Source organism: Calidris pugnax, unplaced genomic scaffold (assembly GCF_001431845.1).
Source record: "Calidris pugnax isolate Ruff unplaced genomic scaffold, ASM143184v1 scaffold3, whole genome shotgun sequence".
In the NCBI taxonomy this organism is placed as follows: domain Eukaryota; kingdom Metazoa; phylum Chordata; class Aves; order Charadriiformes; family Scolopacidae; genus Calidris; species Calidris pugnax.
In genome coordinates this window covers 3,983,330-4,000,421 of record NW_015090799.1, presented here as the reverse complement: position 1 = coordinate 4,000,421, position 17,092 = coordinate 3,983,330, and the positions used below count along the sequence as shown (strand labels likewise).

The window sequence follows — 17,092 nt, the reverse complement described above, 5'->3', positions numbered from 1 at the left end:
AAATGAAACCTTTAGATCCCCTTACAGACTGCTGCCAGTTACACTAGAAGTAGCTGCTGGGAGAAATGGGGAACTCACTGGAAAATGTGCCTTTTCAGGAGGGCAGGCTCACAGGAATAAGCCTTTGTTAGTTGCTGGGAAAGCTCTGTGAAGCTAGAAAGTGGAGAATGCTCAGTGGAGAAGGAAGCTGCAGGGAATGCAGCTTTGTCAGTAAGCTTTAAACTGGCTAATTTTGGTTGGATTTTATTGGGAATAGTAAATAGCACACCCTTAACTCGACAGCCTGTTGTAATTAGTCCTTGCTTCAAACATCAACGTTCCTGAGTTTTCCAAACAAAAATCAAGAATATCTTTTACTATGAGTACAAAGAGCAACATTTTTTTCCCTGGTCTTTTTTAATTTGTCAGAAAAACATTCACTATTATGGATGACAATTATTCAAAATTTTGTTGCAATGCAAATGTCCATGATGGAAAATGTCAATTTAGCCAAACAGCTAAGGTCTAGAATTTGGCAAATTGTAAAGAAAAAATTACAAGGTCTTGTAATTCTAAGTAATGGGCAACCTTAGTAACAGGTGGTGCTTGCTTGTAACATCAGACACAACCCGGAAATAGCATCCATCCTGCTCCTTCTGTCTTCTCTAGTGATGTTTTTACAGAAAGTGTATTACTTCATAGCAAACTTTATGACGTGTCTGATCATAAGTGTCTGATTTTGCTGCAACAGAATGAAGGCAGGAACATTATGCCCCAAATTCTCTGATTGCTTGGCATGTCTAATGTACATATCACCTTCTTATAGTCTCCTTTTGATATTCCACTGGAATTTAACAAATTAAGCAGAGATTAATGTTAATGGAAAAGTAAAAATTAACATACATTTGTTCTCTGTTTTCACCAGGTGTCAGACACTACAGTAACAGACGCCAATTTAGGAATCTAGACAGATTTAGATAATTTCCTTGATGCTTGATGGCTATAATTAAATTAATTCTAGGAATCTGCACTGACACTCCTGCCATACTGTGAATGTGGCCTTCTAGCTCCTAATTATAAAGGTTTTCATGTTTGCCCTGCCACCTAGAGCTGTGTGGGGACCAAAATTATTTTAATTTTGTGAGTGCAGTGCTGGAGAAGGATATGCAGAGGGAAAGGTCTACCTGTCTCCAAAAGCCACCCGTAATCCTCTCTGCACTGAACCACATGTAAGTGTCAATAAGCATACTTGGGAGCATGGAGGCAGCATAGCTGGCCAGGCAGGGCAGTAAATTTAAGGAGCCACCACCCTGTGTGGCACTCTGCCTTTGAAAATAGCACACTACTAAATAATGCATGCTAGTGTGCTGGCCAAGTTAGCCTCACCTTGCCCAGACCTGTTGGTACAATGTGCTTTTTTGTCTGTCTGGAAGTATTCTAGGTCTTAGCAACAAGACCTGTCTCTGCCCTTGGGAGCTGAGACACCAAAGGCTTACAGCCACACAAATAGAAAGTGACACACCAGTCTAAGTACCATATTTGAACCAAGTTTCTGCTGCTTTTGCTAGTGTCCTTTCTATCAGTAGGAAAAGCCTGATTTCCCAAGCTATGTTGAGATCCAGTGGTCACATTCTCCTGTGGTGCTTCTGCAGCATACAAATGAGATGTGTTTCAGTGTGACTCTATGCTCCCATGTTTAGCTCAGTGGGACGATGTAAGAGGTGGGTTTCTTGTTGACAATGTTCTTCCTGGGAAGGGAAGTGCTCTTTACTGCTTTTGTATTGTGGTTGTCTTTGCTTACTTCTTAGCTTTTTCCTGGTAAGACATGATTTTGATGAAAGCTTTACTATAAATACTTAGACTTGACAACATGAATGTTTAGAGAAATCTTATCATTACCAGACCTACTTATGAAAACTCCAAACAGTCGCCTAGTTGTTTTTAGTGACATCCTTAACCCTTGGTATTGTAACTACAAGACAATACTGCTCTGCAAGACAGACATTATAGCTTTTTTTCTTCCTCAGGGATAACTGTCTTTGATAGGTGAGAGTCAAGGTGAGCAGCCATGGAACTTGACTATAACCTGGGTGAAAAATGATGGGATCTTCCCAGGTAACACTTGTACACAGGTGTACCCTATCTGTGTGAAAAAAAAGCAACTAAAGCTTTAATATAATTGGTGTTAGTGGGGATGATAAGAACAAAGGTGACATTTCCAATCATCTTGAAATTAGGTTCAGCATAAATAACATGTATGAAATGTTTCCCCTGCAATGACAACGAACTTTGATTAATAATTACTAGTATCTCTGGATGCTGAAGGACAATTCATTCCCTGTGTTTGGAAAATCTAGCATTGAGAATGCTTGTCAACATCTGTTCAGAGATTTATGATGAGCCCTGGAAGCAAAAGTGAGCAAAGACTGGAAAATTCACCCCACACAGAAGACTGAACAGTCACTGTATATTCAGCACTTCTTGCGTTTTATCCATACAAAGTAATGAAACCTCAGAACCTTCCTTCGTTACTACCATTTTTAGCTGTTTTCATGTTAGATGCCTTTTCTGACTAGTGAAATAATGTGAGATGGATGAAGGAAAGTTCATATTTTCATTTAGGTACCTTTTTTCCTGCTCAGGACCATGGTCACAATTTGGACATGTAACTCACACATGGTCAAGGAAAACTTTGGACTCAGCTCTTAGAACTGTCCTGCAAGCACAGATGTTCCATGGGGAAACAGCCTCAAATGGGCTCTTCACCCCATTTGAGAGTTGAACCGTTGACTGAATTAGCGAAAGGCTTCTAATGCAATGCCCAGGACGTGGCTTAGAGGAACAGGCAAAAATATTTTCCCTCACTTCCACAGACTGTGGAGCAGGTGTCTAAGGAAAAGTTCTAGCTTTCCTTTGCTGGTATTAACATTCAGAATTAGAAAGGATAAAAGCAGATAAATGTAAAATTGAGAACTCATCTGCTGAGTTTCAACCCCACTAACCTGCACATAGGTGAGCTGTCACACTCAACCCTATATACACATACGGTGATGATGTTTTCCCCCATTTTGTTTTCACTTTCTCTCAGATACCCAGAGAAGCTGAAAGAAAAAGAGACTTCCCTTTCTGCAGATTCATGCATTTTGCAGGATGCTCAAGGTATGAAAAGAAAGAATTGAGCCCATGATATTGGCTCACCCAGTCCACCTCCCTGCCAGCACAGGGTTATTCCATACCATGCATATCCCATGTTATTTGTAGACTAATTTTAATTTGGGACATTCCTACCTTTCCATTCTCCTCATTCTAATTATAATCTCCCTATCTACTGAAATAACCTTCATTTAAAAAAAAAAAAAAAAAAAAAGGGATGGTCTTAAAAAAACAACTACAAAGAAATCAAACCCTCATCCATTACCAGGTTTTTCTTTTGTTCTGGAGCCACGCGTGTAACCTGGTTAGACCTGTTCCCTTTGAATACTGAGGACTGAGCTGGCCTTATGCAAATACTCCCAACCTCATCTCGGTTGTTGTCGTTGCAGACCCAATCAAATGAACAGGAAGTGACCTAAGGAATTTCCCTATTGGCTGCCTGAGTGTTCAGCAAAATGTTTTAAAATTAATATCACATCCATTTATCTTCACTCCTGGGAGTCTTTAGGAGACATAACCTAGTACCTGTGGTTACCCAACCTACTGTTGTGTGGACAGTTTTCCCATCGTCTCTGTTAAGGATTTCCACTCCAGAATCTGCAGCTAAATGAGGTAAGATGTTTTGGTTTGGGGTTTTTTTTTTTTTGGTTGGTTGGTTTTTTGTTTTTTGTTTTTTGCTTTTTTTTTTTTTAATGTACTTCCTTCAAATTAACACCAGTGAAAATAAAAAAGAAAAAAGAAATGTCTACTGGGCTCATGCCTACTCCACTGAGCCCCTCCCTTCCCACTTCGGAACAGCAGCTAAGCTCATTTGATAAAAGGCTTTTTAATGTTACAATAAAGACTTCTGTTTTCCTATTTTGAACTTGTATCTTACTTCTGTTTAAATATTTCTGTTGTGTTTATGTTTCATTGGGGCCAGATCTACTGCCTTTACTTACCTAGAATATCACTGACTTTGAAATGAGTCAGTGGCTTTGTCAGGATTAGTTAAAGTTTCCTGAGGATCCTTTTTATTACAATGTATCTAATAACATTTTGGGTCCTAAATCTGCTGCTTTTGTCGACAGAGTTGTCATCTGTTCACTAAGGCAAGGGGCAAGAAAGCAGACCTTGACAATACCATTGAGAGTCCTGGTGTCACAGAACTGGCAGACACTTTACAATGACAGTGTTTCTGTTGCTTTTAGTGATGAGGGTCTTGATGATGATTGTGCTGATAAAAAAACCTCCTAAAGTACAAATTTATAATTTGTCTCTGTTTTTTTTTCAAGGCAATTTCTTGCCAAGTCTTGTGGTGAGGGGGGTTCTGCTGGTGTTAGTCCCTTCTAAGATAAAGCACCGCAGAGAACCCAGCTCAAAGGCTGGATAGATAAATACAGTGTGAGTAGAGGCCTGCAATGTCTTTGCCTATTTAATTTGTTTCTCTTCCAATGGTAATTTTATTTGAATAGAACCAGAATTGGCCCCTTAAGATATAGACACAGCTGTTTAAGTAATGGTAGAAGTGAAAGTAAAGAAAAAGTTGCTCAAAATTATTTTGATTTTGTAAAATATGTGTAATGAACTTAGTGACAAATGTTTGCATTTCACCACATGAGACTTTTTAGGCACATACTCTTGTGTATGTCATTATAAAGTTACTGAATTTTATCAGTGATGTGCTTTTGGATTACTTGATCTAAAAATATAATATATCCCCTCTGCTTCTAAAGTACATCCAACTATCCTTTTTTTCCTATTCTTTAGACTGTGAAACCATTTCATAATGACAGAAATTAACCTTGTGGAAAAAGTTTCATTTAGTGATTTTATTTGTACTTGTGCCACATAGTACTGTGTTAAATATACCTATCTTGCACCAGTATTTCCTCTAATTTGGGAAAACATTAGTGGAATAAAAAATGCACTCCTTCTAAGGGTTTTTTTTTTAAACAAATTTGCTGGCAGCAATATAAGCCAGTTTTCTGACATCTATTTTGCACTGTAGGAAATACCAGAGCTGGAAAATACAGCAGTGTTATATTTAATGCAAATAAAGAAACCAAGGGAAACACTTGCAATTAAAATTGAAAAGCAACAGGATTAAAGTGTTTCACTGACAAATATCACAATTAATGATGTTTTAATTCTTGGCCATTACAGTTTTCAAAACCAGAAATGATTGCTGTGATAACAATGTAGGAATTCCCAGAATTTTTCAGTTTAATTTGGTGACTTGAATTACAGCTTATCTTCTAAAAAACTTAGTCTTGAAATAAAAAGTCTAGAAGTCCAATGATGGGAAATTCACCAGAACTTTTTAAGTGCCCCAGCGACTAAATACCATTAATCTAAAAATATTTTATCTCATTTTCAGTCTGATGCGGTCTGGCTTCAACATTCAGCCACCTGATTTTGTTGTCCTTTGATGGTTAGTGTGAAGTTCCTCTGGGTGACAAATTTCTGTTCAGTGTTTAGGTAGCTGGCCACGAGTCCTTCCTTAGCCTAGTCTTTGATAATTGTGGTAGTCTGAGCTCCGTAGGCTATTCCCTCTCATGGGAAAACTTACACTACAGTGAAAACCTGTAGGACCTCAACCTGTTCCACTGTAAGCTTTTCCATCCTTTAATGACTTCAACGGGCCCCTTTAATTTTCCAACATCTGCTGTGAAATTTGGATGTCAGGACTGGACACAGGTTCTAGGAACAGCAGTGCCAAACACAAAGGTAATATGAATCAGTGTACTGGGAGTTTAGGGCCAGGGGTTTATAAAGCTTGCCCAAGGCTTTCTTAGGGTCATCATACTCCAGTCCCCCTTCGAACATTGGTCCTACATACGGAGACAAGGTAGAGTTGATGTTAATTGCTTGCACTTTTTAATAATTTTTTTCTAGTCCTAGTGTCATTTGTAAAGCCTGTAAGGATGGCAAAAAAAGTATATTTTTCTCATGTCATAGTAGTAAAAGATCTCATATCAGACCAGAATAATGCTTTGTTTGCCCCAACACAGTTTAGGTATCCCTTCACAGCAATTTATAGGGTGACAACAATACATATTGCCCCAGTAGTGGTGAGATTGGGTAATAGAATGTAGTCTGTTTAACATGGGATATTATTACCCTCTTGTCACCTGAGAGAATATGCTGTGGTATTACCCTAGTAATTTCATATTACTTCAGGTATTCTCAGGATGTTGTGAATTTTCAGCAGTGGTGGAAACAGACAATGGGATGATTGGACAAAGACAATATTAAATCATTTGGCTCCCACTGAGCTTCCTTAATTTTTTTTCTATTCCAAGTGAATTTTATGGTTAATATCAGTACTTGTTCTCTCTGGGAGGTTCAAGATAACAAATTGCAACAGAGCAAGACCAAACTAAAAAGGAAAAGTCATCCAGAGACACAGATGAAGATAAATTAGAGAGGAAAAAGGAAGATTTCTGTAGGTGTGTCTGTGTCCAGCCAGGACTGATGTTTTAGCCTCTTACCAATCCCACAGCAATTCAAACAAAGAAAACCCTGCGAGGATGAAATTCTACACCTGCTCAAGAGTGAATATTAATGTACAATTTTGCCTCAGTGAACTCAGAGAACTGTCTATGAGCCACGACACTCTTCCAGAATCAGTACTTACCTTCCCTTCCTTGTTCACCCCTTGCACACTCCCTATAAACACGTCTTAACAGACCCAACACCAAACCATTCAGTCTTCTTCCACACAGACTTTCCACTGACTGCAGTGCAAACCAGATCCATTCTGTGGAGTCTACAGTTACATACTTTCTATTGCTGTTTAGTTGCTTAGATTCAATTCCCACACAAGCGTCCAAGCTCTTTCTGCAATATGATGAATACCGTCTCTAAACTGGAGCAATGACCCGCTGTATGGAGAGACGGGTTGGAAAGTTGGTGCTACAGGACAGACCTGCCTGACTTAAAAATTGGTCAGTGTGCTGAGACTAAGCTATGGATAGAGATGAATGACCCCTTCTTATTCTGATGGTGGTGTGACCACCCTTTATAGGATTTTCTGTGGTCTTGCAGTTCTCTCTCATCATCCTTCCTACAGTTGTAAAGTAGGTATTCTTGTTGAGGACTAGGCGTTCCTGTGGCAAGCAGCACATAAAAAGAAGAGGGTCACAAACTTAATTGTCAGTTGTCATTGCTAATGACACATGATGTTAGGATGTGGCAGAACCAAATATAAAGGCTTTGCTGTACATAAGGAAATGAACAGAAATGCTACCAATTTTTGTAGCTTGCACAGTTTGCGATGTTAACTGAAGTCTCTGTCTGGTCTCACAGCTTAGTTACTATTGAACTTTCAAGCATAAACTCATGGACTTTTCTTCCTAATAATAAGTGTCTTGTGAGCAACAGTGAAGTTGAACACCATCTTCAGAAAAGTGCTCTGGATTCAGCCGCTCAGCCAGCACCACGCTCAAGGGCACTTCAGGATCTCTAACCACAAATGTCTGCTTCACCTTCAACCTGTCCCTGCCTTCAGCACACTCTGCAGCTCACATGTATTATGGCGCCTGATGAACCAAGGATTTTTTCAAGAAAAGAGCACACTGCAAACTTAGTAAGCGTGAAATTCATAACACTACTGATAGAAAGGGTAAGGAAAGAAGGGTTTGTTCATGTAGGTGGTATATGGAAAAGTAAGGACTAATTTGGTTTCTGTGGAAGTCATCAGGACTCTGTCTTACCAGAGCTGCTTTGAGGTCTACTGGGGATGCAGCTTGCACCAAATCCCTCACCAAATGCCTAAAATACTTGGGACATTTGTTGGTCATTGGCCCATACACGGGTGAGAATGAGTAACCATGGAGTTGTGTAGACAGTGGAGCAATCAACTGGCATTTGGCATTTGAGTATCTCCCTCTGAGGAAGAACCCTCAAAAGCTCCCTTTCCAAAAGCTGACCTTGCATGTGGTTATCGCTACCTATTCCTCCACTGATCTTGTGAAATGTGCTCCACAGGAAAGACTATGAGAACTAGTAGAGAAAACAGCTAGCTGGACAATCTCTGGTTATAGACCAATACGATGGGGCAATAAAAGAGAATTGCTTTGCAGTGGTGAAAAGAAAGTCATTCTACTTAAAGGATCTGCAAACACATAGAATAAAATAAAAGTTCCTGCCTATTATGGAGAAAGGATAGAGATATAAACACTTGAGATGTTTCCTCAGTTCACAGGCTGATGGAGCAAGTATAGCCTTCTGAGACCCTACAAGTCTGTAAGGATTAAACAACTATGTGTAAGAATAAGTTCTATTATCCAAATTACTAGTGCCATCAACAGAAGAATTGTTTTTGTTTTCTAAAATGGCTCTGGGTTTTCTTTCATCTAGCAGTGAGCAGGTAACTAATTAATATTGCTATATAATTAATGAACCTGTGTAAAACTGCCCAAGATGCTATGGTCAGGAATCAGACTAAGTCCATGATATAATGATTACCCCCAAACTTTTCAAATTATTTTCATTGAAACATATAATTATTATTACACAACAGCATAGAAGCTTGCATCTTGATGATGCACTTTCAAAGTATGCTTGGTTAAGCAATTGTCTCATAGATTGACATGGCTATGGAGGGGCTTTATCATGTGCTCATCTCTTTTGCAGTGGGATATAATGCACTCATATAAAACAGGCTTGACTTCTAATATTCTTAGAGGGCTGCCCTGACAAAGGAAAATGAAAAAATTTTAGAAGACTGAATTCATAGGGAATTAGATGAGTAAGATATCCTTACACACTTATCAAAAGCAGGATGTATAAAATGAAATAGATAGTTTTTCCTTCATTTAGTGACTTGTAGATGTCTTTACCCTCCCTAAGACTTTTTTTGATGGAGCTGTAATATTCTGTAAAACTTCTCTTCCTTCTTTAAAATCTCAAGTGATTAAATATTTTTGGATGACAGTCAAATTGTAGTCAATCCAGTAAATTTTTCTTAGTCTGCCTGCAGCCACTCCCGATACGCATACATTCCCCCAAACACACTACACTAAGTACATGCACATGCACATCCCTTATCTCCTGCACGGGCTTTCTTCCTTTACTTTTCAAAATAGGAATTCAAATATTGTCCCCAATTTCAACCAGTCTTGTTGCTAGTCTGAATAACTCCTTCATTTAATACCTTAAAATGCAAACTATTTGTAGTTGATATTTGGTATATACGTGTATTTTGTCAGTGAGCATGAATGAGTGTCCTGCAGTGAGTGAGGGGCTACTCTGAGCCCTAGCCCAGACTGTCTGCCACTTCCATGACTGCTGGTTTTGCCCTGTTTTTTCTATGCTAGCATTGATATAACAGAGGTTCTATATATAAAAGACTCCAAGGTGTTAACATAATCAGTGCTACTATACATGAGAAAAGGTGACAGGGCATTGGGTCATTTAGAACCAAGGTATCAGTCTGCCTTATGATATGACACCTCTTCCATATTAAAAATCTTACAAAGATTTAATCATTAAAATAAGAAGAAAAAACTTTCCAGCACCTGAAAATAGCTGTTATAAGGACCTTGCTAACATTCCTTTCCTAGAACAGTGGTCAAGTTGCTATAATTCACATGGTAATAAATTTCCTTTTGAAGAAAATAGTTGTTTGAAATAGTCCGGAAATGTTTTTATTAGATTTGTTGGTGGACTCTGTTCCAGTCACGTTGAGGACTGAGATATATACCTGTACAGGGGAGCAAAGAGAACTGAGCAAGCTTTTTTCCCCTGTTTTAGACTCCTCCACTGCCACAAACTCCACAGTTGCTGTAAGACCTGGCAATCTTATGCCACAGATAGATAATAGAATATGACGGGTTTGTCTGTTTCACCAGTAAAAGGCTTATGGTTGTGTTTGAAAGAAGCTTCCTTGGCCAGGTCAGACAGTAAAAGTAAGAAGTAGAAGGCAAAAAATGAAAGAGAGAGGAAAAGAAATGAAACAAAAATTTTAAAAAGAGAAACTAAAGAAATAAGGAGGAAGAGAAGGAATATCAGTGATCAGTGAAAGAAGAGGAATGGGACTGCAAATTTCACATCCTTAGTAGCATTTGAGACAGTCAGATCTGTTGGTCTGCGGAAGCTGCATTTCAAGATTTCTGTGGCAAGGCTCTGCAGAGAGTTCCCTGGTGATCATGTGCACTACAGCCATGTTAGGCAAGCTTTTCGCTTCCAGTGCAACTGCTCTGTGGTGACATTGCTGACTGTTTTCAGTCATATTTTAGTTTGATATTTGACTTTTTCTGTCATTTATTAATACTTCTACGCAACGTATTGAGTTGCACATTTCTTACTTGGCCAACCTGAATACAGGCTTTTACATGTCAATTGATTGGGATGGGGATCCTCTCTCTCTCATTCCAGGGAACTTGCTTTGTAAAATTCCTTTCTTTCATTGTGATTTAAATAAAAAAAAAGAAAGAAAAAGAAAAAAGAAAAAAAAAGTGTTGAAATAGCCATTGCTCCACAGAACAGAAATGCTGATTTTCAGCCAGTTTTACTTAGGAATTTCTATATCATTTTTAGGATCATACATAGGCCAAGGGCAGCTTTTTTTGATTTAATATATCAAGATTTAATTGTTTTGATAACTTAACATTCAGATCTCTACTAGACATAGAATAGCCATGATGCATAGAGGCATCTTGGTTTCAGTCAGAACAGGACTCTTTTCTATAGAAAATTCTTTCCCTTATTTAATACCTTGTCTTTACCGTCAAAAAAACTGTGATCATCCTAACTCGTCTGCATGTTGAAACTTTTACTGGAGACATGATGCAATGGATAGCAATGGAGCTTGAGCTGGAAGACATGAGTTGGACTGACTAGTCCATTTACTTGTTATATGACTCAAGCAAATATCAGCTCCGTGTCTCAATTTTCCTATTTGTAATAAGGAGTTAATGTTAGTTCTTTCCTTCATTTTTGTGCTTTGTGCCTTTGCTGTCTGTGTGGACTCTTCTTTTCTGCTCTATCATTGTCAGTGTTTCAGGAGTTCTTCCATCACTGTAGATGCTTTTACAGTAGATGAGCCCTGGGGGGTTAATTTTCACAATTTAAAAGTAGCCCAGTTCCTAGCTGAGTACCTACTTCTCATGGATTTTATTTTTTTTTTTTTAATTGTAGATAAAGGATTAGCGTGCATGTAGGTTCATATGGAAAAGCAAACCCTCCCAGTGCTTCAGGATTTCTTTATCTCTCAAGAAAGTTCCTTTACTGCTTACACTTAATTTGTTGCTTTTTCCTGTTAATTTTTGAACCAATATGTCTCAGCTAAAATGTATTTTGTATGACACCTTTTCTGACAAGTCTTACAACAGTGTGTAACTTTGATCAGTTGAGGTTTCAGTTAGTGGAAAAATACAGTATTGAAATCCCCTCCAACACCAGGCTGTTCTGTAGCAAAGGACTATTTATGAAGCAGGAGAGAGTTCAAGTAAGAATCAAAAAAGTACATTTGTACAAAACCCAGTGGGAAAAGTTCTATTGTCAAACCGGCCCAGGCTGTTGAGGCAGATGCCTGGCTTTGCTCTTTTGTTTATATTCCAACAAATCAAAGCTGACCTGTGTTGTTATCAGAGTAGAGCAGCAGGTGCAAAAAAATAACTCTGCTGCCAACTCAAACGAAAGGGTAAGACTAATACCCTCTGGGAGGTATTGAGAAGATAACAGAGAGCCATGCCAGCAACTGAATTAACGGCTCTGTTTACGATGGGTTTTACTTAATAACCTGCTTCTAACACTGACACATAAATACTCCATTGTATTGTTTAACACAACCACTGGAGAAATCAATGGAAACAGGATGGGCAGCTCTCACTGTGCCAGGTGAGAAGGAGCAACACCATAGAAGTGTTGCTACTCTAACCACAGGCAGGAGTAAGGAGGAAGCTGTTCTCAGTTTTACAAAAGTGGGGAGACGTTGTTTCCCACAGCTTCTTGCGTTACCTTGTAGAAGGTGGCTGCAGAACAAGGACACTTCATTCCCCTCATTTTCTGGTTGCTTTTAATGAAGACAGCATAAATGAGCCCCAGCACATACGTCAACAACTGTCCCAGTGCCATGTGGCTCTGGGAGGCTCAGGGCTTCCTCAAAGTCCTGGGTGTGTGGGGCGAGTGAGTCTGATGCTACACCAAGGGGTGAAGCAAACACTCTTGTGCAGCCAGGGCAGTGGTCTGCCATTTCTTACTCTTCACACAACAAATACAGTATGAAGAAACCCCATGGATCTAGCTGGGGTCCAAACAAATGTTTACTGAATACACACAAACATGCAAGTCTGAATGACAGTCAAAGCAATGGTCTGACAGCAGCTTTCTGAAACGGGGTCAAAGAGCTCCATCAAACCATTTTAGTCATAGCCACCTGTTTGGGACACTTTTCTTTGCAAACAGCTGCCATACTTTGTTGTCTAGCGAGGAATGCAGGGGCAGCAGGCATCCTGGCTGGAGCTATCACGCAGGTGGAATCAGCTTGGCACTAGGGAACATTGCTGGCCCTGGCACAGGGCTTAATAGTCAGCCCTATAAACCCTCCCTGTTGGCCACACAGAATGATCCTTTCCACCATGAGCCCTGCACTGTCTCTGCTACATCTTCTGCTTGAAATATCCTTTTGCTATCATGGTAGCTAAAGAAGGTAATCAGATTGTGGTTAGTCAGGCAGTGGGTTAGTCCTCCAGCAAGTTACTTTGTTTGGATGAAACGCTTTACGCTGAGCTTCCACGTTCCCCATGGTAGCTAATTTGTATTGTGTCCCTCGTGTATTTAATGAAGAAGCGCAGAATTACAGAATCACAGAATGGTAAGGATTGGAAGGGACCTGCAGAGATCATGTAATCCAACCCTCCTGCCAAAGCGAGGTCACCCAGAGCAGGCTGGACAGGAAAACATCTAGGTGAGTTTGGAATGTCTCCAGAGAAGGAGGCTCTACACCCTCTCTGGGCAGCCTGTTCCAGGGCTCTATCACCCTCAAAGAAGTTTTTCCAATTAGCTTGTTGATTGAATGAACAAATTCATGTAAAAAATAGTAGTCACAATGGGAAAAATTTGCATGTTCCCAAAGACACTTTTCTGGTTTTGGTCTCCATCCCATGTTGCTTATTGTTTAGTTCTCACCCAGAAAGCAGCCCCAGAGATGAAGCCTGCAGTTTCCAATCAGAAGACTTTTTATAAAAGCTGACCTTTTATAAAATGTTGTTATGAAACAAAATGTATGAAACAGAGTTTAGAAAAAGGAAAAGAAAAAAAAATGGATCCTTTAATTTTGCAAGTAGGCAAATTAGTAATTGTTAATGCTAGTCCAATAAGAAAAGGTAAGTGCTGGTAGTTATAGTGTTTAAAATAAACTTCTCCATAAAATACCGGCTGCTGCAGTAGTGTATGTCAGAGTCTCTGTATTCGAGTGGCTGTTATGTCAGAGAAACTTCAGCACGTAATGGGACCCAAACATGAATACAAATACAAATATTATTATTATCATTATTCACTAATAACTGAATAGTCAAACAGGCTACATTAGCAATATGGAAAGCAGTTCCCTCAATATGCTGTTAGTCTTTAATGCAATGCAAGGGGAAACTGTCATGGAAGGCAGAAGGAAGTGGTTGGGGAACCAGAGCCAAGGGAAAAGGAGATGTTAGAACACGAGAACATGATGGTAATATTTTGTTAGCTGATGAGGTTCTTGTCTAATTATAGACATGTGGCTTGTCAAGCTACAGGGGCATCTAGAGTGCTTTTTGGCCATTTGTATATTTAGTGTACTGTAAGCAAAAGAAAGGTATTTAGCAAAAGAGATTAGGTAGATGAGCTGGCTCCTGGTTAGAGGAAGGATATACCAAAGAGATAGGAAGGACATGAAAGGAGGTGTGGAGTTGTTCTATGAGGTGTGGTATTAAGTGCTGAAAGAAGAATAAAGAGCAAAGGCAGTTTTTCCCATTATTGTGTTTTCCAAGACTCTGTACCCCTGAGGCTAGACTGATGAATATATGGCAAATGACTACTAAATATTCAGGAAAAATGGCTGACCCAAATTATCATGAACTTGCTGAGGTGGTGCAGACAGTAATTAAAGGAATGCCATATGCCGGTCAAAGCTATGTTTTGCAGCACAAAAAATTTTTATATTTTATTCATAAAGAATAAAAAAAGAAAAAAGCCTGATTTTTTGCCAGTTTTTAGCAAATATATATCTACTTGGTACACACATTCTAAGGATATGTTAATGCCAAAATGACACAAACATTTCTCACAAGAAATATAACCATTTTTGACTCACTTTTGTCTCTAAGAGTAGCAATTCTCTTCCTCTCTAAGAGTAGCAATCCCACTAATAATATACAAATCTGTGCACAGATCATCTGCAAAAGGAGAATGAGCTTTTTGACAGTAAAATAAATTATGATCTCTTTTCATATTCAAAAACTAGTGGCATGGCCATAAGAGGCACATGTAGCCTGTGATGTGGCAGGGAAGAATGGATCCCACACACTGGATTCTTGTGAAGTGGCAGGTTCCAGTTCACTGTCTCCTTTGCTAAGGTAACAACTATGGGTAAAATTTGCAGAAGTATCAACCTTTGGCAGTTAACACTGCCAGACACATTTATGCCTTGAGGACTCTGTTCACACTTGGCCTTCTGTTTGCTTCTGATTTAGAAAAACAGACAAACAAAACCTCTTTTAAAATTGTACCTTTTATTTTCATTATACTAATGAGTACCTTGAAAATTGAAGTCAGTTCATATGAAGATTGTTGATTGTGAAGAAAAAAGGTCAGAGGAAAAACAACTTATGAGACTTTGCATACCATCAATTTTTTATTTATTTTTACATTCATAAAATGAACTTTGTTCTGTTTCAAAAAGGAAACTGATCTATGGTTTTGTCTTTAAATTACATCATTAAGAGAGAGATAAGAACCAAACCCTGGAGCAGCAGGATAGCTCAGATACAGATCTTGATCCTAACTCTTCTACCTAAGCATCTCTTTAGTTAAAATATATATACAAGATTTTGAAGCGTCCATATGAACATGTTTAAACAACCACCACATATCTCTTACAGAAGTTGCCTTGTAGTGCATCATGAAAATCAGATCTTTAGTAATAAAAGATTTCAATCAAGCTTTATTTGATTTTGTTTATCATGAGCCCATCTGTAATGTAGGTAAATGTTAAATGCTCCTTTTCTATTCATCTTCCTTTTGCTGGTCTTTCAGTTTACCTTCATGTATACATTTAATATACAAGGTTCAAAGAAAACAAAAGAATAAACCCAACTCTTCCTTTCCAAAAGCCCACAACAGTAAATGATCAAGGTCTCAATGTAGTTCTCTGAAAGCTCACCGAGAGTGAGTTTTGCACATGCAAAAGTGGGTTTATGCATATGAACCACAGCTGTATATACCAAAAATAAAGTAGCACAGGAATGTGCAGTTCAGAGAGATGTAGAAGGGAAAAACATTGGCTCCAAAGCCCCAAACCAGAATCCTTAACACAAAGAGTTTTGGCAATTATTTAGATGATTTTCTTAGAAAAATTATTCCTTGAGCTTCTCATGCACAATGTGATTCAGTAAACACATTTTGTTATTGTGCCCCGGAGATACATATGATGGACTAAAAATGAAATACATCAAACACAGTATGTTATACAACAAATACTGAGTGTGATCATAGTGCTTTTTCATATTAACTTTCTTCAAAGCTTTCAATGAGTTTGGAAAAGAAATTTTATGGGCTATGTTTGCAGTGATATTAGTGATGAGTCTTGAGACTATCATCAGCCAGGCCAGCTGCATAGACTGTCATCTGAGTGGTACCTCGCAGGTCCAAAGTAGAGCTTTTTGTGTGTGTGTTGGGGATCCCTTCTGGGAATCAGCCTGCAGATTAGTTGTTTCTTTTGAGGCTTCTCTCTGCTCTTCAGGCACTAAAACAAAGGAATGGAAACAAGGAAGTGTGTGATGGCTACATGTGTTCCTACATGTCCAAAAGACATCCTAACACACTGCAGAAAATGTCATATCTGAAAATGAGCTGTGGCGGGGATGATATCTTACCTTGGAGTTTGACACAGACACCAAGGATGAACCTGAGACCTTTGTAAAACAGGTAGACAGGAGATCATACGGCAATCTTAGGGTCAGCCATAACTGTATGTATAGGCACACTGGCTCAGAATAATACCCTGCAGCCCTGGTAGTAATACACACTTAATGAGAGATGGGAAAAAAACCAACAGCCCAAACAAAAACGAAGACCCAAAGCTCATGGTAACATGCACACAGGATCCCAATATTCATATATTCAGTTTGTGCCTGTGCTTACCTCACTGGAGAGGTAAAATTGGTCATTAGAATGCAAAGCAGCTAATCGATCATACACCTTACAAGTGCAATGCATTTATATTTCTGAAGTAACCATATGTGTAAAGCAGGTCCACCTGCTTTGTTGCGCATGTCCTTTGCTTCTGGTGTCTTGAAAACTCAGCTCACTTGGTTGTCTTTTGATTTTTCAAGAAAAAGATTAAAATCCAGATTCCGTTCCTCTGCAGCTGCACTTATTGCCTGGTATAATTTATTTTAGATTGTTGTTTAAGTGCTTGACTGTAATCCAAGGTGCCGGAATGATCTAAAATATTTAACATACTCTGTACATACTTGTTCCATAAACTCCAAGCCCTGAAAAGCAGGGATTGCGACTTCACTGTGTACATAACATACTTCAAAGGAAATAGGCCCAGGTGAAATCTACATTTGAAGTTCAGCCCTGACGGTAAAAGGGGAAAAATAGGGAAGGCTCCTATAGGCAAATACACCAAAGGAGATCCACCCTTTGGGACATGCCAGGAGGAGCTGCACTGAGCTTGTCTGAGCTAGAAGTCACTCTTAGACTTTGCATAGCTGACGGGTGGAGTCATAGTTTAATAGTTTCAGTCAGTTTTGACTTAGACATCTTTTTT

The 17,092-nt window shown here is 39.0% G+C and overlaps 1 protein-coding gene across 1 annotated transcript in view; it reads left to right on the top strand.

Moving 5' to 3' along the window:
- The first annotated feature begins 3,608 nt into the window (after positions 1 to 3,608).
- Positions 3,609 to 17,092, top strand: part of EHF (ets homologous factor) — a 33,861-nt gene continuing 20,377 nt past the window's right edge. Inside the window, exon 1 of the mRNA XM_014937182.1 lies at positions 3,609 to 3,744. The gene's annotated coding sequence lies outside the window, so the exon portion shown is untranslated. The remainder of the gene's footprint in view (positions 3,745 to 17,092) is intronic.